Source organism: Delphinus delphis, chromosome 15, assembly GCF_949987515.2.
Source record: "Delphinus delphis chromosome 15, mDelDel1.2, whole genome shotgun sequence".
Taxonomy (NCBI): domain Eukaryota; kingdom Metazoa; phylum Chordata; class Mammalia; order Artiodactyla; family Delphinidae; genus Delphinus; species Delphinus delphis.
Window position 1 is genome coordinate 78,167,543 of NC_082697.1, and position 24,409 is coordinate 78,191,951.

The 24,409-nt window shown below is 58.3% G+C and overlaps 1 protein-coding gene across 5 annotated transcripts in view; it reads right to left on the minus strand.

The window, feature by feature from the left end:
* GTF2IRD1 (GTF2I repeat domain containing 1) overlaps positions 1-20,491 on the minus strand; it is a 111,747-nt gene extending 91,256 nt beyond the window's left edge. For all 5 annotated transcript variants that reach the window (XM_060033135.1, XM_060033132.1, XM_060033134.1 and 2 more), the window contains exon 1: positions 20,256-20,491. The gene's annotated coding sequence lies outside the window, so the exon portion shown is untranslated. The remainder of the gene's footprint in view (positions 1-20,255) is intronic.
* Between the last annotated feature and the right edge of the window lie 3,918 nt (positions 20,492-24,409).

Here is a 24,409-nt window from a genome sequence, read left to right on the forward strand (position 1 = left end):
TGAAATAAGGTGGGATATAACTAAACAAAAATAAATCAATCCAATAACCTTTAAACAGCCCCAGTGCCGGGCACCGTTCAAGGAGAAAAAGCCCTTCCTTCCAGGAAGCAAGTTATTCCATCTCCCCAAACCTTGCTTTCCTCATCTGGAAAATAGGGCAAATCGGATGTACCTCACTGAACTGTTGAGGGATTAATTCCTGTCAGTTGAAATGGAATCTATTCTTATAGACCTCAGTCTCCAAGACTCTCTTGATAAATATCACCATCTCCTAATCCTTGCCATGGAGGAACATTGGCCCAAGCATCAGATTCGAGTTTCTCCTGCCAAAGCCCCCACCTGCTTCCTTCTAGTGGGTCATCTGGAGACAGACAGGATGGCTGGTTGAACTTCCCTCTACCATGATCCCTCCCACAAAGCCTCTTTCCTTCACCCTATGCCACCCCAGTTCCTGGCACTCAGATGGTCAGAGGTGTTAGAAGGTAGTAGGGCTCTCATCCCACCCCTGGCATGCATCCAAGGCCGGAAGAAGTCTCAGCAGGATACTGGATGGACCGACTCAAGCACTGAAGGAGGGATCGAAAGAGGTTACTTCTCAGATCCATCCCAGGTTTGAGATCCTATATCATAGCAATGTTGATAATAATAACATAATATTATTTTTTTTATAATAATTAAAAATAATTATTTTAGGGCTTCCCTGGTGGCGCAGTGGTTGAGAGTCCGCCTGCCGATGCAGGGGACACAGGTTCGTGCCCCGGTCTGGGAAGATCCCACATGTTGTGGAGCAGCTGGGCCCGTGAGCCATGGCCGCTGAGCCTGCGCGTCCGGAGCCTGTGCTCCGCAACGGGAGAGGCCATAACAGTGAGAGGCCCGCGTACCGCAAAATAAATAAATAAATATTATTTTATTAATATTATTATTATCAGTTTCCAAGAGATAATTATACACCCATGTCCATAGCAGCATTATTCACAATAGCCAAGTGTCCACTGATGGATGAATGGATAAAGAAAATGTGGTCTATACATACAATGGAATATTATGCAGTCTTAAAAAGGAAGGAAATTCTGACACCTGCTACCACATGGATGAACCTTGAGGACATTATGCCAAGAGAAACAAGCCAGTCACAGAAAGACAAATACCGTGTGATTCTACTTATAAGTGGCACCCAGAGGAGTCAAATCCACAGAGGCAGAGTGACATGTGGGTGCCAGGGGCTGGGGAGAGGGGGGAGGGGGAGTTAGTGCTCAAGGGGGATAGAATTTCCATTTGGGAAGAAGAAACCAGTTCTGGAGATTTGTTGCACAATGATGTGAACGTACCTAAAGCCACTGAACTGTGCGCTTAAACACGGTTAAGATGGTAAATTTTACGTGATGGGTATCTTACCACAATTAAAAAGTAATAAGGACTTCCCTGGTGGCGCAGTGGTCGAGAATCTGCCTGATAATGCAGGGGACACGGGTTCGAGCCCTGGTCTGGGAGGATCCCACATGCCGCGGAGCAACTAGGCCCGTGAGCCACAACTACTGAGCCTGCGCGTCTGGAGCCTGTGCTCCGCAACGAGAGGGGCCGCGATAGTAAGAGGCCCGCGCACCGCGATGAAGAGTGGCCCCCGCTTGCCGCAACTAGAGAAAGCCCTCGTGCAGAAACGAAGATCCAACACAGCAAAAATAAATTGATTAATTAATAAAAAATAAGGAATGATATTTTTAAAAAAGTAATAAGAAGACTAACAGTAGCTCCTACCATTTACCGAGCGCTATCAAGGGGACCCATGATGCCAGGCCTGGTGATGCCCATCATCTCCCCAGTCTTTGATTCGTGACTGGCTCCTGAAGCCCCCCACTAGTCCATGTGCATTCACGTCACACTGGTAGAGGTTACAGGGATACAGGCTTTGACTCAACACAGGAAAAGCTACCCCACAGGAGGGCTGTCTCCAAATGGAAGACCAGGAGCCTCGTGGGCCCCGGGGTTCCCCGTCCCTGGGGGTTTTCAAGTGGAAGTTGCCCACTTATCAAGGCCTCTTAGAGAGGGTCTGTGCAAGTTTTTAAAGGACAGACGGGCACCATCTGCAAAGATCCTTCCGTCAAGTCACCTGGCCTCGGGGTAACGTGGGCAGAGGTGGAAGACAGCTCACATTTACTTTATGTAGAAAGTGAAGCAAGTTGGTAAACAGGATGGCGAGACCAAACTTCACCCACTTTAGAAAAGAAACTCTTAGTGCTTTTAAGTATACAATGTCATAGCACTCAGAGCTGGATGGACCCCCATCTGACCACCTCCACGTGCTTCTGGGGAAGCCAAGGCCCAGAGGGGACGGACTGTACCCCAGACGCCTGCACACTCAGTGCAAGTTCATCCCATAACACGGCGTGCTCTCCCATGAGCGTCAGTGCTGTGCTGGTTGCAGAGTCTTTCTTATTCACCAGAGTAGGGCCTTTAGGGAGACACGCTTTATGTCTTTGAAAACGGGCGATAATCCAGATGGTATCCCGCTTTCAGTGCGTTGCCCATGTGTTTGCCTCCAATGCATTCTCCCTGATGCCTGGTCTGGTGAAAAAGACATCAGATGTATGAACAAAACACAGCTACACGCCATGCTACGGCCGAGTCTCTCCAAGATGATGAAAGAATCCAGGTGCGAAAGGTCACGCGGTAGAACTCCTTTTATGTGCGGTTCAAACACAGGCCAAACTCTGACGGACGTTACAGGTTGGGATGGTGGTCATGTTGGCAGGGAAGTGGGGTGGGCTGGCTGCTGGAAGGGGGCATGATAGAGGCCTCTGGGGGGCTGGGAATGCTCCAAACTTGATCTGGGTAGTTACCTGGGTGACTTGCTTTCTAACACTTACCGAGCTGCTGACGTAATAAATAGCTTTGTCCCCCCTCAATAAACCGCTTTAAAGAGACAGGTTCGGGATCCTCAGTTACGCGACACACAAGAAAGTTGTCTTGACACGTCTCCAGAGCTTTAACCGAGTTCCCACCCTTTGACCCAGTCCTTTAATCAATGCATCCTTTTTTTTCTCTCTTGGCCGAGCCGCAAGGCATGCGGGATCTTAGTTCCCTGACCAGGGATTGAACTCGGCAGTGAAAGTGTGAAACCCTAACCCCTGGACGCCAGGGAACTCCCTAACAATTTATCCTGAGAAAATTATCCAAAACACAAAGATTTATGTACAAAAACATTTCACCAAAGCATGTCCTACATCCGTAAATACACACGCCAACACACAAAAAAGGGAAACGGCAGACAACCTAAGTGCCCCACCGGAGCTGAAACCAGCATCATACAGACTAATGACCTCGCGGAAAAGCCTGGGATGGAGACTGGAGACATTTCATCTCCGTGGGCGGCATCCACGAGTGACTTGCTCTCCTCTACTCTTCTGCGTTTTGTAAATGATCTGCAGTGAGGAGTATGACTTTTGCAATTTGGAAAGAAATAACAGAAACCTCGTTCTTAAAAAAAAAAGTTTTTTAAAGAACCAACCCACGTGCTGCCCCACCCCCGGGACAGGAAAGCAGCCCAGGCCCGGGCAAAGGGCAAACACGTGCATCACGCTGCTTCCTGGGGAAACGAGGGAGGCCTTCTGCCTTCCCCGCCTTCCGCTTGGAGGAGGAGCTGGGGCCTGGCCGTGGGAAGCCCCGCCCCTGCTGAGCCCTGGATTCTGGAAAGTGGGGCTTCAGCCCTCTCAGGTGGGGATGGGGGGCTCATGAAGGTGAGCTCTCTTCTCAGAGCGGGCTCCCGAGGACCAGGCTAGGGCCACGCCTGTGCTCAGGGCGCTAAGCTAACGAAGGGAACCCTCAAACCCAGGCTCTGCCCCAGAGGGGACGGGGCAGGTGCTGTTGGCAGTGTGCGGGTGTCTGGGTCGCCTCAGGGGCCTGTCCCAGCGGGAGGGGAGGCCAGGCTCCGGTGGGCAGACAGCTCCCCGGGGGTCAGGTTTCCATTTCGTTATTTAAAGCCCGGCTCCTGGCGGGCAGGCAGGGGCGGCCACCGCCTGCGTGACCAGGATGAGGAATCGCAATCCTGACTGGGCCCGCGTGCCCATGGCAACTGGCGTCGTGGCCTTGGAGACTAATCTCCAGGCTGCCAGCCCGCAGGGGCCTCTCTGGGCGGGGCGTCGCTCCTTGCGGAGGCCCTGGGCTGGGGAGCGGAGATCAGGCACTCTCCCAGCTGAGGAGGGGGCATCTGGCCTCGCAGCAGGGCCCCCAGCCAGGCTCAAAATGCACCAGTTCCCATGGGCACAGCCTCTGCCACACCCCGCCCCCAACTCATGGTCACGCATGTGGGGACATGACCATATGCGCACACACGCCAAAACCATCACACTTCATTCCACAGAGCACTGGGACAGACAGCAGGTGTTCCTGCCCTAGAGAGAGTCCCAGGCTGGGAGGAGATAGGATAGTTACGATAAAACAGACTTAGAAAGAAAGAGATTAAACACAGGGTGACACTCCTTGATTTGAGTGGTGGTTATACGGGGCATATACGTAGGTTAAAACTCATCACGCTGGACACTTAAGATTTATGCATTTTACTGTTAAGTAAATTATACTTCCGTCAAAGGTAAAAAGTGACACACAAGAAGCACAGGATGGTGGAAGGCGGAATCAGGGAAGACTCCTTGGAGGAGGCGATACCCAAGCTGACTGCAGTGTGTCATGTCACGTGGGAGCAGGAGTTTGCAGGGGAGGAGCAAAGCCCGGGCAGCAATACCCAGGCACCGCTCACCTACAAGGGGGATGACTGCTCTGCCCCCCGCAGGGCCCACCTCCTTGGAATAAAATGCTGAGCAAATACGGCAGGACCATTTGAAGGAAACCCAACCACCAGCCAGGGCCGCCCATGTGTCTTGGTCGAGCCTGAGCCGAGCGCTGGGTTGAGTGGGGACGGGCCTGGCTCTGCGTGGCTGGAATGTCCAGGGCAGGGCAGGAAGTGGTGGGTGAAGACGTGGGCATGGTTGCTGGGGCCAGGTCAAGGACCTTGGACGGTCATCATTTGGGGGATGGGAACCACCGGCAGGTTTGGGGCGGGGGCAAGACAAGGTTAGTTTAGGGGTTCCTGGCAGGTGAACTACAGGGGGCAGGACTGGAGATGGGGATCTGGTAGCTACCAAGCTTCTGCAACAGTCCAGGCCAGGGATGGCCACGTCTGAGGCAGATGGTGGCAGTGGGGCAGAGGAGAGGAGGGGTGTGATCACTGGGCAGGGCAGAACTTTGTGACTGAGTGGATGGGGGTGTCCTGAGAGGGAGGCGCCCGGAGTGACACCCGGCTTTCTGGTTCTGTTGAGAGAGCGGATGAGGGTGCCCCCAGCTCAGCAGGGAACAGAGGGAGGAGGACAGGAGGCCTAGAGGCTGACTCTGGGATCCCGAGGGACACCTGGAACCCGTGGGTGATCAGGGGCTGGGCTGGTTGGGAGCTCTGGGCAGAAGGGACAAGATGTGCAAGACATGCGGCAGGGCAGCAGCAAAGGCCTAGCGTGCCAGGGAGAACATAGTGGGAGAAGTCAGGGGCACTGAGGACAAGGGAGAGTCAGAGAGTCAGGGGAGGGGAAAAGGGTGGAGATCAGAGGTCAGGAGGCTGGCCAAGGAGCCTAGAGGAACACAAACACGGGGGTGGGAGGCGCGGCAAATGGGTGACCCCCGGGGAGCAGATGTAGAGGGCTGAGGAGTGGAAGCAGGTGGAGGCCGTGGGGTGTGGGCGAGAACGGAGGGGTGGGGAGGGCTCAGAAGGGCTTCATCCTTTAGGATGAGCAAACCTGGAACCAATCGGGTTGGATGGAGACACAGTCTCCGCTGGGGACCAGGCCTCCCGGGTCCTTCCAGATGGACCCCAAAGCCTCCGAGTTCAGGACACAGGCCCAAGAACCCTTGTGCCAAGCCCTCTGCCAACCCAGGACAATGAAGAGTGCCGACCCCACAGCCGCTTCTTTCCATCGGACAGGAAGGTGTGTGCCGGTCAGCAGAGGCCGGACCCAAAGACCAGCCAGGGAGGCAGAGAGAGTGCTGGTCTCACCAGCCGCCCCAACAGGACGTGCCCACGTGGGGAGGGGGTTTTGTTTTGTTCACGGCTGTCCCCCAGAACCACAGCGGGCAGTCCATGATACTTGCTGGGTGGATGAATGAGTCACTGAAAGGAACCAGAAGCCTGAAGAGAGAGGGAGAGGAGACCAAGCGGAGCCAAACTCCACCATCCTTGGCATCCAAGGCCCTGCCCCGGCACGTCCAACCCCACCACGCCTGCACCCGGCCGGCCCGAGTGCCCCTGCTGCCCTGGCTGCCCCTCTCGGCGTGAGGAGGGGGCAAGTGCCTGGGCTTTGGGTCAAGCAAAGCTGGGATCAGGAGTCCACCCAGCTATCACCAGCCTGTGACTTCCATCGGGCACCCAAACCCTCCACGCGTTTCCTCCTGAGCGAAATGGTACCACCAAACGCGCCGCTCCCGGCATCGAGAGGATCACGTGTGACATAACGTGTGAAAAGCGTCTGGCTCGCGCCTGGAGATCCTACGGGCTCGTTAAAGAGGCAGCCGAGATGATGGCGATGACGGCTTCGCGCTGACATCACCTGCTGAGTGGCTGTCTCCCCCTGACATCACCCGTCTCATCATCTCCAGGCCAGCTCACCCGGGACTCCTGACGGGCAGCACAAGGACCCTTGTGTTCCCCTACGTGCTGGGGGGACTTGGGTGGGAAATGCAGGCCTGGCACTCAGCTGGGTGTCAGGAGACGGTGGGAAGAAGCTAGGAGGTACCAGCCCCTGGGGCGGGCGCATCTCCCGAGAGCCCCCCTGCCAGACGTAAACAGGCCTTCTCAGAAGGATGAGAAACCTGGACAAGGAGCCCCAGGCCCTGCCTTGTCGGGAAAAGGCTGGGCGGAAGAAAGCTAGTCACCTGTGGGTGAGCTAATCGGGCCGCCGGGCTCGCTCACGGGCCCCCACCCCAACTGGCAGCCCAGCCCCGCCCTCCTTCCTCCTGTTTCTGGCTTCTACTCAACCCGGCCCCCTGACCTGTGAGCCACCAGGGGTGTGGAGCAAGGGTCCCAGGAACCCATCGGAAGGAACCTAGCTTCTAACTCCTGATGACACCCTGAAGTGGAGCCTGGGCACCACCCATCTCTGAGCCTCAGTTTCCCCATCTGTAAGTGGAGAACTTGGGCTAGAAGTTCTCAGCTCCAGATGGAAGGACCACCACGACCCCTCCCCGGCATCTGGCCTCTATACCTGCCCTGATCCACTCCAGAGCAGTCATCTGAGCCACCCGCCCCCTCACACCCCTTCCTTATTTCCGGCCTGTCCACAGGCACTACCCCCAACCTGGATGCCCTCCAGCCCCCCCACCCTCTTGTTCTTACTCCTTTCTTTCATTCTATTTTTAAAAATGGTTTATTTATCGATCTGTTTATTTATTTTGGCTGCGCAGGGATCTTAGTTGCAGTACACAGGATCTTCCTTGCGGCACATGGGATCTTTATTTGCAGCAGATGAACTTCTTAGTTGCGGCATGCATGCGGAATCTAGGTCTCCGACCAGGGATTGAATCCGGGCTCCGTGCAACGGGAGCGCAGAGCTCCCACTGGACCACCAGGGAAGTCCCCTGTTCCTGCTCCTTTAAATCCTGACCACATACACTCCAGGACCCTTTCCTCCTGCCCTCCCCATTCCGGGGGCTCCCCCAGTCCTAGTCCTGGGCCTGTCTACCCCCCTGAGCCCCTTAACCACCTGAAGGATGCCACAGGACCCTAACTAATTGCACAGTATTTTCACTGCACCTGTTATGACACAGACCTAGAACTGGGGTGACTCAGGCCCAGTTCCCACCCCAGAGCTCCCAGGCGGGGAAAGAGAAGCCGAAGGTTATAAATGGTGACCCACACATGAGAGAGGAGGCCACCCCCATTCAGAGGTCCACTCATCAGGTATTTGTCAACTGCACCTGCTGCCTCCCCAGGTCCCTGCACCCTCTGTCCGCACACTCATGCACACGTCTCATGGCTGACACGTGCTGGTGCCCCAAGTCCCATTCATTCCTTTCACAAATAGTTAAGTGTCACCTGCAGACCCACTGTGTGCTCTAGACGAGGAACGCCACCAGACGGGGAAGATGGAGCCACACGGGATGGAGCCACATGGTCCATCCCGGGGGTGTCATGGTGAATCCCTGCCCCTGCAGGATAAGGGGGTTGGTGCACATCAATGACCAGGTCCCCAGGGGATGACACGCATTCTTTTGTGGCGGGACACTCACAGGCTCCCGCACACAGGTGCACACCAGTCACCCCTCCCCGGCCACAGCTGCTTTCACACACCATCACATCGGAGGCCCCTGCACCCTGGGAGCGGGGCAGGATCTAGATCATCATCCGTCCTACGCTGGACAGCTGAGGCCCAGCGTGTAGGTGACCCGCCCTCCACCGCACAAGCCAGGGGGAGCCAGGGCTCCAGGCCACATTCCCGCTCCTCTCCCTGGCCCTCCCCTCCTGTGTGTACTCAGGTGGGTGCACAGACACCACTTCCTTCTCCAAACTCATGCCCCCATCTCCACCCTCACTTGGGCGAGGGGAGCCCAGCTACCTCGATCTACCGGGGACAACCTGGGGCTCCCCTAAAGCTCCAGCCAGGTGATGTGATTCAATAAAGTGACCCCACGGGCTTCCCTGGTGGCGCGGTGGTTGAGAGACCAGCTGCCGATGCAGGGGACACGGGTTCGTGCCCCCGTCCGGGAAGATCCCACGTGCCGCGGAGTGACTGGGCCCGTGAGCCATGGCTGCTGGGCCTGCGTGTCTGGAGCCTGTGCTCCGCAACGGGAGAGGCCACAACAGTGAAGGGCCCGTGTACTGCAAAAAAAAAAAAAAAAAAAAAAAAAGTGCCAATAAAGTGACCCGTGCCTGCCCTTCTCTCCCAACCCCAGGGACGCGGACAGCCTGGAGGAACCCAGCCCAGGTCACACCATTCCCTCCTTAGGGCCTGATCACTGCTGATGGGCAGCACCCCCCCCTTCCAAAAGCCCATGGTCTCGGGAGCGTGCACAGGGCCAGCCCTTGGGAGATCTGGGTCTAACTGACGGTGTGCCACCTGCCGGGGCTGTGTGACGTAGAGCAACCTGCTTCCCCTCTCTGGGCCTCAGTCTCCTCCTCCCGTAGACACGTATGGCACCCTGCTCCTTCCTTCCTCACAGAGCAGTGGTGGGAGGTGAGAGCCAGGCCCCAACGGAGTCTTTCTATCCAAATCCCACCTTGGCCTGGGTCCTGGCTGAACCTCACTTTTCCACAAAGCCTCACAGTACGGCCATCCTTAGCAGCAGCTATGTGTGACCACCCAGCGCGGTGCTGTTAGCATCCTTCTTTCAACCCCCTACAGCAACCCTCCAAGCACAACTCTACCCATCTGACAGATGAGGACACAGATGCTCAGAAACGCTGAGTAGCTTGCCCAAGGTCACACAGCAGGAAGACTTCGGGGCCAGCTTCAAAGCAAAGCCTGCCAGAAGCAAACACGGGCCCGACACCCACACACCTCCCCTGAGCAGCCCCCCAAGCGCGGCTCACTGCCAGCGGCTCGCGCGCGGGTATCTGCAGAAAGGCTGAGGGGTCCTCCCTTGGTTCGTTATTCCAAACTGTCTTTTTTGCCTCCCTCAAGAGAGTGAGGGGCTTCAGGACAGCGGCCGGGCCTCCTTTCTGGGGTCGCAGTGAGGCCCAGCGTGGGAGTCATCATGGGTTCTGACAACCAGAAGGGACCCTACAGATACGGAGATGTAATTTTCTGAGCCAAAAACAGGGCGGAGGGCGGTGCCAAGATCGCGGACCTTCCGGGACGTTGGGATGAGTTGTGGAGACGGTGGAGATCCTGGCAGCTGTCAGCCCTCCGTGACGTGGGGTCGCCCAGTCTGCCCTCACGTCTGCAACAGCAGACACCAAGCCAGGAAAATGGGAGCAAGGAGGCACTGGCTTCATTGCCAAAAAAGAAACCCTGTCTGAAGCCTGGGATGAGAAAATCACTCCTCTTCCAAAGTTCTGTCCCTGCAGAAGGGCAGGCCGGCAGGGAGGGGTCCCAGGCACTGCCCCTGGCATCCCTATGTCCCCTCCCTCTCACCCTGCAGGTCCTGGCCCTCCAAGGCCTGCAGGGTGAGAACCCTGGTGGGACTGACATAGCTCTGAACTGGCTCCCCAAGGTGGGTGGTGGGCACCCGGACCTTAGCCAGCGCCAGCTCTGTGCCACGCCCACCTGCTCACGGAAGCCTCGAGAGCTCTCGGCAGCGCCGTGAGGACGGACGCAGCCCACACAGGCAGTGACTCAACATCTCACCAGATGAATGTAGCACCTGCATCACCAAGACTGGGTCCACCCGTACCAGGAGCGTCACTACCCACGATACTCCACCTGCCCACCCCTGCCCCCGGGCTCCAGGGGTCTCTTTAGGCAGTCCTTCCAGTTCGTCAGCCCCACTCTACAGATCCCAAGGATGGTGTCCGCTGGGATTTACCCTGGACACATAAGGAGGCTTGAGGTTTCCCCGAGGTGACACCATGAGCTCCCGGGGGCAGGAATCGGTGCCCCTCTCTCCTGCTTGGTCCCAGGGGCCATCAGCCTACACTCCATTGCATCAACTCCTCAGCAGCCCCCTGCCTCCTGCCTCCCAGCAGAATCTACAGCCGCCAGGTCCCGCTGCGGACTCTCCTCTCCTCATCTGGGGTGTTTCCCATACCCTGATCACTCTCACTCCCCTACCACCACCCCCCTCACCACGGTCTGCCCCCAGACCTCCCGCCAGCTGTTCTGCCTCAATGCGTCCACCCAGCCTCCGGAAGAGGAAGCCCGGGGAGGCTCCGGGGCACCTGCCGGAGGACAGGGAGCCCTGGACCAAGAGTCACGAGATGTGGTTTTGGATCCTGATTCTTGTAACTCTGGGACCTTAGCCACGTGTCTTCCCAGCCCTGGGCCTCGGCTTCTCCATCTGAAAAGGAAAAGAGGCCCCCTCCAGCTCTAAGGGTTGTGGCACGTCCCATCCAGGAGGCTCAGGAGTAGGGGAGGGAGAAGGGTGCCTCAGGAAGGTGGCACGGGGGCTCCCACAGAAGCTCTGGGCCCCAGCCCTGGACAGAAGTCACATCCTGAAAGACAGACCCCGACTGGTTGCCAGGGGATGAGTGCGTGTGTATCTACTTAATGGGTCAGGACTTCTTTTTGGAGTGATGAAATGCTCTGAAATTAGACCATGGAGAACACTGCACAACTTTATGAATATATGAAAACACACTGCAGTGTACATTTTACTTTTTTTTTTCTTTTCGACCGCACTATGCAGCACATGGGATCTTAGTTCCCTGACCAGGGATCGAACCCGGGCCCCCTGTGGTGGAAGCACGGAGTCTTAACCACTGGACCACCAGGGAAGTCCTGAAGTGTGCATTTTAAAGGAAATAATTAAAAAAAAAAAAAATCCAACATGCTAGAGAGGAAGAGAACAAAGTCCCTAAAGGCACCACTGAGCCCCAACCCGAGGCTCTGAGGACCTACCCACAGGCTTCTTCTTGGGGGGGATACATAAACCCCTCTTTGTTGACGCCTCTGTACTTGGGCTTTCTATTACCTGGAGCCAACACGCTCCTAACTGATGGTCTCGCCCCTGTGCCACCCGCCGGGACTGGAGGGGGCTCCGCACACTGGGCGGCATGTGTCTGAGGCTGGCGGTCAGGACTCAGCTAAACGTCAAGTTCCTGGGCACGGTCGCTGCCAGCGGCCTCTGGATCACCACAGATGTGTGCACACGCACGTGCACGCACAAAAGCGTGTGTCTAAATAATCCAGGGGATTAACTGTTCTGAGGCTTCACACTTGTGCTCTCTCCACACGCACCAGCTGCCCTTCACGGAGGGGGAACCCCCCAAACTGGTCTGCACACAGTGCCCCCCACCACCATTGCCATTACCCCCCGGATGCCTCTGAGAGGCACAGCCAGGCCAGCAGAGGCAGCAACTGGGGACGAGGGGGTGAGCCTGTGAGAGCTGGGATGGAAGGGTGGAAAAGCCCCTTGACCTTCCAAGGCCCCGCCCCAAATGTCCTGGCACCCAGCTTGCTTCTAATTCACTTAACAAGTGGGTACAGGACACTCACTGTGTCAGGCAGCGAGCTGGGGGCAGGGATGCAGAGGGACAGGGCAGCATGGCCCTGTCTCATTGGAGGGAGACAGACACGTACAAGGCCAGTTGGAACACGGCAGGCGAGGGGCGCTGAGCTGTAGGAACACAGAGGAGGGGCACTTAACACAGACCCGGGAGGGGACATCAGAGAAGGCTTCCGGAGGGAAGTGACATCCAAGCTGGGACCCGCAAGAATTAGCCCAGTGAAATGGATGGGGAGCGGGAAAACGTGTTTAAAGGAGAAGCAATAGCACATTGTGAAGCAAGACGGGAAAGCAGTATGTTCTGAAAACTGATGAAGCTCGTCATGGCTTTCATAGGAACAGACAGGGCCTGGCTGGGAGTGAGGCAATCAGATGAAGGTCTTCACCTGGACCCAACACAAGCCCCCCCCCCCCCAAGTTGGTCCCCGCGGAAGACCTTCTGGACTGTCATTTCCCATCTCTGGACCCTTTCCTACACTGCTGCCCCCACCTCGCCCCACCCCAGAATGCCCACCCCAGACTACTCCTGAATCCCACCCGTCCTCCAGTCACCTCCTGCAGGCTGCCCCCAGGCCCACCGGGGAGTACGGTGGGGCCCATACCCCTGGGCAGCCCAGCACCAAGGTAGGACTTGGCATCGGGACGCCTGATCACCCACCCCAAGGGTGTGAGAGGTGGACACGCCAAGGGGACTAAGCACTTCTACCCCTGGGGTTTTCCCAGCTTACAGAAACAGAGACTCAGCACAGCCCACGCGCCGCGGGCAGAGGAGGCAAGAGCAGAGCAGGGAATGGTGGCGGCCAGGTCCTCTCTGGGCAGGCCTGGAGCTCTCCAAGGGCCAGCCTCTGGGATCATCGTGTGACAAGTTGAGAAAACACTCTTCACTGGGATGGGCACCAGCTTCTCCCAACTGAACAAGCGGATCCTCCCAAGAACCCTGTCACGCAGGGATAACCACACTCATTTGTTCAGGTGAGGCTCAGAGAGGTAAGGTCACTCGTCTGAAGTCACACAGCAGGTGAGGGGTAGAACTGGGGCTCCAACCCTTGCCTGTCTGGTTTCAAAGGCTCTGATGGTTAAACGGCACCCTGCTGGGAAGTGGGGAAGCTCTAAGGAAGCCAAAGGAGCCTGCCCCCAAGGAGGGGCACTGGCCTCCCACCCAGGGTGTCCAGGAGCATCTCCCCGCCCTGGATGTGCAGAGAACAGAGCATCTGAGGCAGTGGCTGGCTCCAGGCAGGCGGGTGGGCAATGGACCAGGATCAGAGGGAGGATGTGGTTAGCCTATCCACCCAGAGGACGCACCCCCCAGCCAGGGTACACGTGGAGAACAGGGGCACCTAGCTCCTTCCCAGAGGCCCTACCTTTCCCAAGCTGGGCCTCTCTGCTGAAAGCCACCACACCTGAAAAACCAGCTCCTGGATAAACATGAGACACCAGATGGGCCCAGTCACAAGACCCCCTTGGAGCCCGCCAGGACCACCTTGGAGCTGGCTGGGTGGGTGGGCAGGCAGGAGTCCTGCCTGCTCCAGGGAGCCACCCAAGGGCCCTTCTGCACAGGGCTAGCCTGCCATGGTCCCTCCACCGAGTATAGCCCAAGGCTGGGACTCAGGGGTCCAGCTTTTGAGGACATGGGGGAGGGGACAATGGTGGGGTAGAGGGGGGGGCAGCTGGCTCATCAGGAAAAGTCAATGACTTCCTCACAAGAAACAGTTAAAACCCCCCAAATCTCTCAAGACACCCATAGGCCATGCTGCTGTCACCCACGGTGCTCCCTTTCCTTAGGAAGCCACGACCCCTGGGGGAGCCCCCCTTCACTCAGGGACCGCCATTCATGAGCCCACAGGCAGCGCTGCCTCCATTTTCTAGATGGTCAAACTGAGGCTCGGCAGACTGGCCGTCCTCCAAGCCACGCACAGCAGGCAGGCGGCAGAGCTGGAATCGGCCTGACCAGAAGCTTGGGACCAACCGAAATCTCAGTGCTGCCGTCCACACGGACATTCAGCACATCTGTGGATCTCAGATGTGTGTCAACCAACGTTTTATCCAGAGCCCTAACAGGTAACTTGGATAGAAGTGGCCCTACTCCAACTCAGAGGGGGACACGGGGTGCTGGAAGCCCGCATGTCCCCACCTCCTTCCCCCGCGGGGTCCCGTGCCCTCCGGGGCTCTGCGGAAGCCCAGCAGCTTGTGTGACCCCTTGCTGAGGCTCATGCTGGCCCTGGAAACCAGATGCTCTGTTCTGTTCACAGATGCCCAGGCCGAAGCACAGAGACGTGGTGTCACCCACCCGAGGTCACACAGTCCCATTCTGTCTGACCCTAAATCAGGCTCCTGCCTGCCCTCCTTCCATATCCGCTTGCTTCAGGAAAACACAGAATTTGTATCCCAAACTATAGAGCCGCAGAAGTGGAGACCAGGGACTCACTGCCAGAGACCCCCAGACTCCTGGGGGAGTGGGGCACACAGAGACAGGCAAGACACCACCGGGCACAGAAAGCTTGCCTCCCTTCAGGTTCACCCTCTGCCCCCAGAGCATCAATTGTCCAGGAAGCCACCTGGTCATTGGGCGGGTGGAAGACTGCAGCCCTGAGGGCGGCTGCAGGCAGGTGTAATTTCATCGGGAGCTCCCCGTTTGTGCAAGTCACCAGAAACGGAGGATGAAATTCCAGCTCTGCGGACAGAAGTGTGCAGCGATCCTGGCTCAGGGTCAGCTCTCAAAGCGGGTGGGGAGGGGGTGTCTTTGTGAACATGAGGAAAAGATACCCCCTCCTCTGGGCGGCCCCGAGCCGGAGCTCAGCTCTCCTCCACGAGAAGAGTGGCAGAGCTCTGTGGTACAGCCGTGCCGTGGAGTACTACGCAGCCACCGAAAGGACCAGCTCCCGATGCCCCGACAATGCATTGGGCGGAACGGAAGAAGCTAGACGCAGGCTGCGTACTGCGTGATTGCATTTATATGACGCTCAGAGGATGTGAAGCCACAGAGACAGAAACCAGATCAGGGGTTGCCAGGGGCTGGGGGAAGGGAGGGGGCTGGCTGCATACCGGCTTGAGAGAACCTTTGGGGGGGATGGAATGTTCTACGTCTTGACAGGGGCTGGGCTATGTGAATGCATGCATTGGTCGAGTTCCTTGGACGGCACACTTAAGCCCTGGGCATTTCACCAGATATTCCTCATCCCTCGACAATATACATGATAACACGTGGGGTGAGCCCTTCCTACGTGCCGGCCTGGGGCTGGATGCCAGGACCTGAGACCCTGCAGACCTGGTGCCTCTGCAAGTTTCTCACTAGCTTGTGGAGGGACCGACGGATGGATGGACAGATACAGACGCCCCCATAGGGCAATTCTGCCAGTAGCCAGAAAACGTACCTTGAGACCCCACTAGACCCCACCAGCAAACAGGCCTGGCCCTGCCCAAGCCTCCAGGAGAGAAGCAGCCTGAAGAGTCTCCTCCAGCTACAGGCCAGGAAGGGACACGGCCTCAGCTGTCCCTCCTTCCCCAACCACACAGCCAGGCCGGGCACCTAGGAGCTGCCCAGGACCCCAAGCCCTCAAGCTGGGACCTCTCGCCTCTGGCTTCCCACCCCGTCTCCACTCCAGACCTGCAGCGGTGTGACCCACCTACCACCCTCTGGAGCCTCCACCATGCAACTCCGAACCCCCCAAAACCACAGCACAACCACCGGGCTCAGGCAGGGCGGGGGCATCATCGCCACTTCGCACACAAACACACAGCCCGCTGGGGGCAGGGGACGTGGGTCACTCCTGGCCTTGGGCCCTCCCGTGACATTCCAGGGGCCTCAGTGCAACACAGGGGCTGGGGCTTCTGCCTCGGACGGTGGCATGGCAGCGGGGAGGTAATTCCCAGCAACCAGCATGCTGTACCCACCCGGCATCCCTTTAAAGGGACAGCCCCTCAAACCTGTGACCAGCCCACCAAGGACCCTCCCCTACCAGGGGCCCCGGAGGTGTGATCTCCAGCCTCGGAGAGGGGAGCACCAGAGACACGGCCTCCCAGGGCTCAGGCCTGGCTCTGCAAATCCTAAGTCGGCGTCAGACAGGGCGACCCCGGCAACCTCCCTGCGCCTCCCGACACTTCTTCATACACCGTACGGACTGCAGTGGCACAGAAGACTCTGAACGCCGGGGCCTCCCAGCCTGGGGATCCCTGAGGCCCCACGCTACCCAGGCCTAACAGGAGATCTGGACGCTTGGACCCCGGACAGGAGAAAGCCCAACCGAGGAAATGAGAATCGCCGCTGCCTGATTCAGACTCGCTCTAGACCATCCCCCGCCCCTCAGGTTGAGTCCTGACCCCAACTCCAGGCCCCAGCCACACCCTGAGTCCCTCCCTAGCCCCCAACAGTCTCACTGCCCAGAGGCCGCAGCGGAAAGGTTGCCGGAAAAAAACACAAGACCCCCAGTTCAGTCTGAACTTCAGGTAAACAGGAAGTAAATTTTTAGTGTCATTGAGAGCCCCAATACTGCATGATCTGTTGCTTATCCAAAATCCAAATGTAACTGGGTGTCCCTCTTTTAACTGGCTAAATCTGGCAGCCCGGAGCAGGTGGTCCTGAAGGAGGGAGACAGGTGGGCACACAAATAGCTGTGGGTCAGCCAGGCCCAGCTCGGGACCAGGAGGGAGTTCGGAGAGAGAGCTCTGCTCCCTGCCGGGCACAGCCCCGCCACTCACGCCAAGCCCGTGCCTGGTCAAAGCAAAGCCTCACCCCGAAGTGAACAAGGGCTGTGCCCCACGCGCCATCCTCCCCCAGCGCTCGGAGCCTCTTTGTGTCATCAGACATAACCCATAGCACGAAGTCTGAACTGACGAAATATCAACCCCAGTGAGACAGTCCCAGCCAGACATCCTGCAAATGAGGAACCCGGGCGGGCGCCCAGCGAGACTGGCTCCCTTGGGACTCACCTGGACACCCCAACATTTACACCCAGAAGTCTCCACTGTCACCCTGTCACCAAAGGGGTGACATGCCACTGTCTTCGGACCAGGTTTGTCTCCTTCACTCCTCCCATATAAAACAATCCTCCCCACCTGCCCCTGCTTGTGAATTCCTGCCGGGAATTCCCTTCCAGTCACCACAAGGGGTCACATCTCATAGGCCCCACATCCTCCCGGGGGATCCCGAGCCCTCGGTCCTGGGTCTCACTCTGCTCTCCGGGACTTGTGAATTAACCCCGCAGCTCCTGTTCCCAGTGCCCCCTGAGGCCTCCACAGAACCCCTGGAGCTGGCACGCCCTCCTGGTCTGTCCCAAGGAACCTGGCTCTGTCCTGGCTGCAGGGCATCAAAGAGAGAGATGTCCGCAAGTGGCTGAGAGTCGGAGGATCAAGAGACGCTGGATGGATGACGCTCAGGGAGCAAAGCCCCAGACTCAGGTTTGGGGGAGACACAGGCTGGGGTGATGGGGTGAGGAGCCTCCCAGAGGATGTGGGGCAGGAAGCTCAGGAAAAGACCCTGGGATTCCAACCATTGTGGGAACCTGCCCCAGAGACGGGAATTCAGGAACAAGGCGAGAAAGTGTGCTTAGCAATTCGGACCCTGGGGCAGGACTTCATTCATTCATTCACTCAATAAGTATTTGGGGACCAGCCCTGGGGCACCACGGAACCAAAAGCAAGCCTCAGTCCCCGCCCTGTCCCTAGTACAATCGGGACGTGTAACTCTTGATTAAGATCAATGTTGGGACAGGGGAAGGACAGAAATGTCATGGGGACACAGAGGTAGCACCTTGGCCAGTCCTGGGAAGGCTTCCGGCTGGAGGACATGACAGCCAGCTGAGTCCTGACAGAGGAGAGGAAAAAGGCAAATTCTACAGCTCTTATCCCCCATCCTCACCAAGTGGGGCCATTTCAGGAAGCCCTGCCCCTGCAGGTGGAAAGAACCTCTGAGGTGAGAGGAACGGCATGTGCAAAAGGCCATTCAGGAAAACTGTAAGATTGCAGGTTTCAAAGAATGGGCCCAGGAGGCAGCGGGTGGGCAGACGAGAGCCAGCGGACACGAAGCAGAACCTGGAAGGAGGATGGACCAGCAGATGCGGTCTGTGGTTCCAAGGTCACGCTTAGGACACGAGAGCCCCAAGCTGTCACCCACCACATCACCCTCAGATCCTCACCCGGGGTCTCCAACAACTGGGCCATTACCAAACTGGGGACGCCCTGGCTGCTGGAGACAGGGAGGCTGCAAGAACAGCTGTCTCCGAGACCCCTATCATTACATCTGCCTTTCCGACTATTTCCAAGCATCAAACAACTAGAACCACGTCAGAAGGCTAGCCAGCTCGGGGAGACTGCCTTAAACGAACAGATGAAGCACACTGCAAATAAATGACCCTTCCTCCAGCATCTAGAGAACGGTCCTCCTAAGTAGGTTAAGCCTGCCCCTACAATGCTACCTTCCCAGACCCAGTTTTGCAACCTTTTCCCCCCAAGTCCACCCACATTCTGAACGAGTGGTCCGTGAGTGGCGGCCGAGAACCAACCCTGCCTCGCTTCCTCCGCTGGGGTCCTCTGGGACCCTTTGAGTCAGAACCACAACTTTCTAGGTCACCCTCGGAGCAGGGTACAGAACGGGGTGTGGTCTTAAGCTCCCCACCTCCCAAAAGCAGATTGGGGGCTCCGACATCCTGTCCCCTTGGGGCCAGGCCTATCCCTTGGTCCACAGGTCCCTGTTCAGAAGAAGGCAGAGTGTACCCCCCACCCTCCTGGACCCCTACTCCTGATGGCCACCTGACCACCCCCATCCTTTCTGCCCTTGTGCCCGGCCCCTCCCTGCCAGCAGTCACCAGCCTCCCCACCACCACTGCCTCTCACTCTGAATAAATAATCGATGTCGATGCCCTTACCCTTTGGGAATGACGTTGCTGAAATAAATGGGCTGCTCAGAGGCACCTCCCCAGCCCGGAGGCCCCAGATCAGTACCAGGGAGCAGCAGTCCTGGCCACCGAGCAACCAGACACACGAGGGAGACGATGGCCAGAGGGGTCAGAGCAGCTTCTGGCCACCCCTGCCTTCTGCTGTGAGCAGTAAGAGAAGCCCCCGCAAATGCCCACTCCTCTAGAAGCTGTCCGGGCCTGCCCCACGCCCCACGTCAACAGCACCATACTCCACCCAAGGCCATCGCTTTCCCCACGTGCCAGGCAAGGAGACCCTACGTGCCGAGCTCCCTCACTTGGGCTATGATGTGGACACAGGAGCCTCCCAGCCCAGGTCTAGTCCTGGGAGCCTGGGTCACAGGGCCAGATGTCCAGGGCTCGAGCCCCCTCCAGCAATGCCGGGAGGGCGCAACTCTCAGATGCACTGTCCCCCTCTCCCCTGGGCCCAGGCCGGGGCATCACCCCTCTCCCTGGCCACAGGCAGGGGCTGGGGAATCCAGGAAAGGCATTAAGCCCATCATCCTCAAAGCCCATCCACATCCTATGGCTGCTCCAGGGGCCTCCCCACCCATATGCGGGAACTCAGAGACCACCCACAGACAGAGCATCCCCAACTTGCTCCTCTGAAAGCTTTGCGACCCCCACTGCCATCCTGAGTCTCCTTCCCCCCACCCCACGAGGAGCTCAGCTGCCACCACTCAGGCCAGCCCCCTCCCCAGGGACCCCAACAGGAACCACTGTGCCGGGGCAGTCCTGCCTGGCTGTCCTGTTCAGTCCTGCCTGAACTCAGCCTATAAGTGGGGGGCACCGGCCAGGAGACCGGCCCAGCCCGAGAAAGGCGGAGGAGGGGGGAATTGGGGGGCGGGGGCCGCGGCCTTCCCAGCCCCCTCCGCTCCCACACTGGCGCCCGCCGTCTGGGCAGCACAACTGACCTCATTCGCCAACTGCAGCAGCCTGCGGGCGCCCGCTGCCCGCCCCGGGCGCCCCTACATCCGGAAGGGCCGGGGGGTGACAGCTCCCGACTGCCACCCCCTCCCGGCAGGTGGGGGCGGCCGTCCCTCCCCTCCCCCGGCCCGAATTATAATCCCAGTCACGTGCCTCCCAATGCACCCAAAAGCCGGACCCAGATTCTGTAACACCTTGAGGGGGAGGGGCGGGGGCCCCGGGGGGGGGGTGGGAGGAGAGGGGAGAAGGGCCTCGGCGCCCGCCCCCCGCAAAAGTTTCTCCTACCTTGGAGGATCCCCAAGCGCTCCTGCCAGCGGCGCCCCGGCCCCGGCCCGCGGCCAGGACTCAGACTCCTGCCGCTGCCTCCTTAATTAATCCAGGAGAATGGGGGAAGGAGAGGCAGAGGGAGGCGCGGAGCGGCGGAGGGGGCGGGCGGGAGGAGAGCGGGGCGCTGGGCGGGGAGGGGGCCCGGCGGGGGCTCTCGGGCCGGCCGGGGGGCTGGCGCTCGGCGGCCCCCACCCCCGGCGCGGGCTGCGGCGGAGGGCGGGGCGCGGCGCGGGGAGCGGAGCCGAGAGCGGGAGCGCAGGGAGGCTCTTTGTTCTGTAATCCCAGTAAGATTGCCAGCCATTCGCCCCGGCCCTAATCCCAGCCCCGCGCAACACCACCCTCCATTGGCTGCCATTTACATACGGGATTAGCCCGCCCTGCCCGCCCCGCGCCCCGGCCTGGGCACCGCGGGGGGAGCGCCGTGCCCCCGCCCCGCGCCCGGCTCCCTGAGCGCGCTCCGCCGCAGCGCCCGCCGCCAGGGTGGCCCTCAGGAGGGGCGGCCCCGGCGCCCCCTGGCTGCCCGCGACGCCCCTCTGCCTCCCCAGGTCAGGCCGCGGCGGATTAGAAAGCCGCGGCTCGGCCCCGGGAGACCCGGGCGCAGGAGCCGGGCCGGAGGGTCAAGGTCACTCAGCGGGCTCCGGGAGGATCCCCGGGAGACACCGGGGCCCGGAGCGACCGTAGGCCCGGCGCGCCACGCGCTGGGGAAACTGGAAGTGCAGCGGCTGGTCACCCCTGCCGTGCCCAGGTTATTTCCCGGTGGCTTGGCCCGGGTGCCTCTTTCAGCCTTTGTCCCCTGGGATGGAAAGGAAGGCAGTGACATGCTGAAGGTCACAGCAGATGCAGTTGAACACGCCAGGTCCCATCTTGTCTGGGCAGCCCTCCTGACTCCCCCCCTTCCCCTCCAGGGCCACCCCCTTCCCCTCCATACCAGCCGTGCTAGGAGTCAGAAGCACACCTCCGATCCTCTGCAAAGCGTGCATCTTAATTCATCACGAGGAGCACGATGGTTCATGGCAGTGCCCTGAGCCCTGTGCTAGGCCCTTGCTATGCTGGACACTGTGGGGAGGGAAACAGGCCAGGCAGGCCCCAACCCCAGGGAGTGCCTGGCCTAGATGGAGGGACTCAGACTGAGAATCTACTAGGTCCTAGCAAAGCCCACTGGGGCCCTGCCGGGCACACAACGGGCCCTTGGTAAAGGCTGACCTTGGCTGGCCAGGTGTCCCCCTGGCAGGCTGTGTCCACACTGCCCAGCCCGAGGCCAAGCCCAGAGGGCCCCTTGTGCCCACTGTATGCCTTGCCCACAGAGGGTATCAGCCAGAGCAGGGGATTGGGAATGAGGCCACAGTCATGCCCTCTATCCCATGGTGCCCCGGCCTCTTGGGGATACTCTCTCATCCTCCTTGCCGCTGGGAGGCCTGGGGACCCCTTGAAGCACCCTGTCTTGTGGTCCCCCTCAGACTCACATCCCCACCTGCCCTGTGCTGGCCCTGGGGTGGCAGAGTGACTAAGGGGAAGGGCCAGGGTCTGGAGGCTGACCAGGTGACTTCAAATCCTGGCTCTTACCACCGTGTGACCTTGGGCAAGGCAGTTCACCCCTCAGAGTCTCCATTTCCCCCTTCCTGCAGCCTCTCAGTGAACCACGGTGTGGTCTCTGCAGATAGCAGTGATGATGGGCACTGCTAGTTAAGCGTCTACTAGGCACCTGTATCTACTAGGCATAATACCTAGGCTATCACCATTCCTTACATGAAGCCTGCAAGGCAGTATTATTGGCCTCATTTTATAATGAGATGAAGTGACTTGCTTAGGGACATGCAGCATGTGAGTGGCATTGCTGAGACCCTCTCCATAGCCCTCATTCTGCCCACTGGCCTATGGTCCCTCCATTACATTTGCAAAGACCCATGAGGTTTGGGGGGTTAGGCATGGCCTCAGTGCGCCCAGCTAGGGGAAGCTGGTCCCAGGAAGGGCTGGCTGGCTGAGCTGTTGGCTTCTGGGCAGAATGCTTCCTGGACCCCAAGTCCAGGGGTAGAGTGCCAGAAACCTCTGGACCCCGGGGCGGGGTGCCTAAAGGATCCGAGGCTTGGTGTGTGCTCAGGACTGCCCTCTGCAGGCAGAATCCAGAGCGGCAGACAAACAAGTGGAGTGCTGGGAGGGCGTGGAGTGCTGGGAGGGCACGGCCTGCCTCTGGGCTGCTCCTCCGCGTGGGAACAGCCAGCCTCACTTCAGCCTCACCCAGGCAGAGACTGGGGGCAGTGTGATAGGCAGAAGGCCCTGCCCCTCAGTTGCGTGTGACTGGGGTATGACAGCTGGCTCCACGTTCACTGGCTGTGTCCTAGGCCAAGTTAGTTGCCCTCTCTGGGCCTCAGCTTCCTCATCTGTAAAATGGAGTCAAGATAGTCCTTTCTTAGGAACGAAATTGGGTCATTTGTAGAGAAGTGGATGGACCTAGAGACTGTCATACCGCGTGAAGTAAGTCAGAAAGAGAAAAACAAATATTGTATATTAATGCATATATGTGGAAACTAGAAAAATGGTACAGATGAACCGGCTTGCGAGGCAGAAATAAAGACACAGATGTAGAGAACAAACGTATGGACACAAGGGGGGAAGTGGGGGTGGGGGGGATGAATTGGGAGATTGGGATGAACATATATACACTAATATGTATAAAATAGATAACTAATCTCTCTTAGAACTTGCTGTATAAAAAAATAAATTAAATTTAAAAAAAGATAGTCCTTTCTTCATAAGATTGCTATGAGGATTAAATGGCATGCAATACAGGAAAATGTTTAGCAAAGTACTTGAGGCATAGTAGTGCTCGACAAAGGGCAATGCTCATTTAAAACATTTGTTGGTTTCGGGCTTCCCTGGTGGCGCAGTGGTTGAGAGTCCGCCTGCCGATGCAGGGTACACGGGTTCGTGCCCCGGTCTGGGAAGATCCCACATGCCGCGGAGCGGCTGGGCCCGTGAGCCATGGCCGCTGAGCCTGCGTGTCCGGAGCCTGTGCTCCGCAACGGGAGAGGCCACAACAGTGAGAGGCCCGCGTACCGCAAAAATAAATAAATAAATAATAATAAATTTGTTGGTTTCATCTAGGGGGCAAAGTCAGACGTGGAGTTTTTGCTTGGACTGCTTTTCATAAGGAGGTGGGGATTCTAAGGACAAGGTCATGGACACTCACATTTCTGTCAAGTTCAATTCCTTCTCCCGAGAAGGGCAGCAACACCTCCTTAAGCAGAGAGGGGAGTTTGGTTGAGAAATCCTTGCCAGTGGCTTCTTTGCACCTACAGGAACTTCTCCTGCCAGCTTTATGAAGCGCCTTTGCACTGGCCCTGCCCCATCCTCGCCCAGGCCTGGCCGGGTCCCCACTATCACAGAGATGTGGAAACCAAGGCTCTTCTCTCCACCTTCCTCCTAACTCTCTCAAAGCCACAGGATTGCTCCCACGACAAAGCCCTTTGCACGCCCTCGTTCACTTGTCTCATTTCACAAGTGGGAATGTAGGATGGTTGGTCATTTGTGGAAGTGATGGTGAGTCTGGGCGTCCTGTCTCCCCATCAGCTCAGGAACTCCCAGGCAGGAGCCGGTCTCTTCTTCCTGGCCCAGTGTGTTCGATTCAGGGTCTCTGACCAGCAGACTGGCAACCCGAGAGACCTGCCATATGGACTCTGCCCTCTGCACCCTGGGGGTTTGGGCCCAACCTGGATCCCTGACCTCCTTGTGCATTGTTTCCTTTCCCATGATTCTGGGCCACTTCTGGCTCCTTGTTCCTTGGAGGTGAGACTCCACGGGGTGGAGATGGGAGTGGGGGATAGAAGGACAGCCCAGCCATCTCCAACAAGGTATCCCTTTTCTGAACACTGGGACAAGCCCAGAGGGAGCCTGGGGCTTGGCTGCCCTGGATGTGAACACAAGGGCCAAAGGTGAGGACGGTGAGCCCAATGCTCTCCTCTTACAGGTAAGCAGCCTGCAGTACTGAGAGGGGAAAGGGGAAGGATCAACCCACAGCAGCCCAGCGGCGAGTGGCAGGCGAGGACCTCTGGACTCCCAATCCCCCCAACGGCCGTTCTTTTCTGCCGTCTCCGTGGCTTTCCTTGGATCTTCAG